The sequence below is a fragment of the Ipomoea triloba genome, chromosome 16, assembly GCF_003576645.1.
Source record: "Ipomoea triloba cultivar NCNSP0323 chromosome 16, ASM357664v1".
In the NCBI taxonomy this organism is placed as follows: domain Eukaryota; kingdom Viridiplantae; phylum Streptophyta; class Magnoliopsida; order Solanales; family Convolvulaceae; genus Ipomoea; species Ipomoea triloba.
Window position 1 is genome coordinate 3,273,597 of NC_044931.1, and position 595 is coordinate 3,274,191.

A 595-nucleotide genomic window follows, 5' to 3' on the forward strand; every position below is an offset into this window, starting at 1 on the left:
GGTTTAAAAGGATAGTATCCTTAGCGAGCGGTCCAGCGGTTTAAAAGAAAAATTAACTTGACTTCGGAGTTCTGATGGGATCCGGTGCATTAGTGCTGGTATGATTGCATCCGTCATGTACTGCGCGCAAAATGTACTTGACCCTCTCTCTCCGCGCAACTTCTCTCGCTTAACGGTTTAGCGGTCTAAAAGGATAGTACCCTTAGCGAGCGGTCCAGCGGTTTAAAAGAAAAATTAACTTGACTTCGGAGTTCTGATGGGATCCGGTGCATTAGTGCTAGTATGATCGCATCCGTCATGTACTGCGCGCAAAATATACTTGACCCTCTCTCTCCGCGCAACTTCTCTCGCTTAACGGTTTAGCGGTCTAAAAGGATAGTACCCTTAGCGAGCGGTCCAGCGGTTTAAAAGAGAAATTAAAAGGAGGGTGGGGGATGCAACACGAGGACTTGCCAGGAGGTCACCCATCCTAGTAGTACACTCGCCCAAGCACGCTTCACTTTGGAGTTCTGATGGGATCCGGTGCATTAGTGCTAGTATGATGGCATCCGTCATGTACTGCGCGCAAAATGTACTTGACCCTCTCTCTCCGCGC

At 48.9% G+C, this 595-nt stretch overlaps 1 non-coding gene across 1 annotated transcript; it reads right to left on the minus strand.

Moving 5' to 3' along the window:
- Nucleotides 1-431: 431 nt before the first annotated feature.
- LOC116008960 lies at nucleotides 432-550 on the minus strand. Its single transcript, XR_004096305.1, has one exon. It is a non-coding gene; the product is annotated as a 5S ribosomal RNA (ribosomal RNA).
- Nucleotides 551-595: the final 45 nt, after the last annotated feature.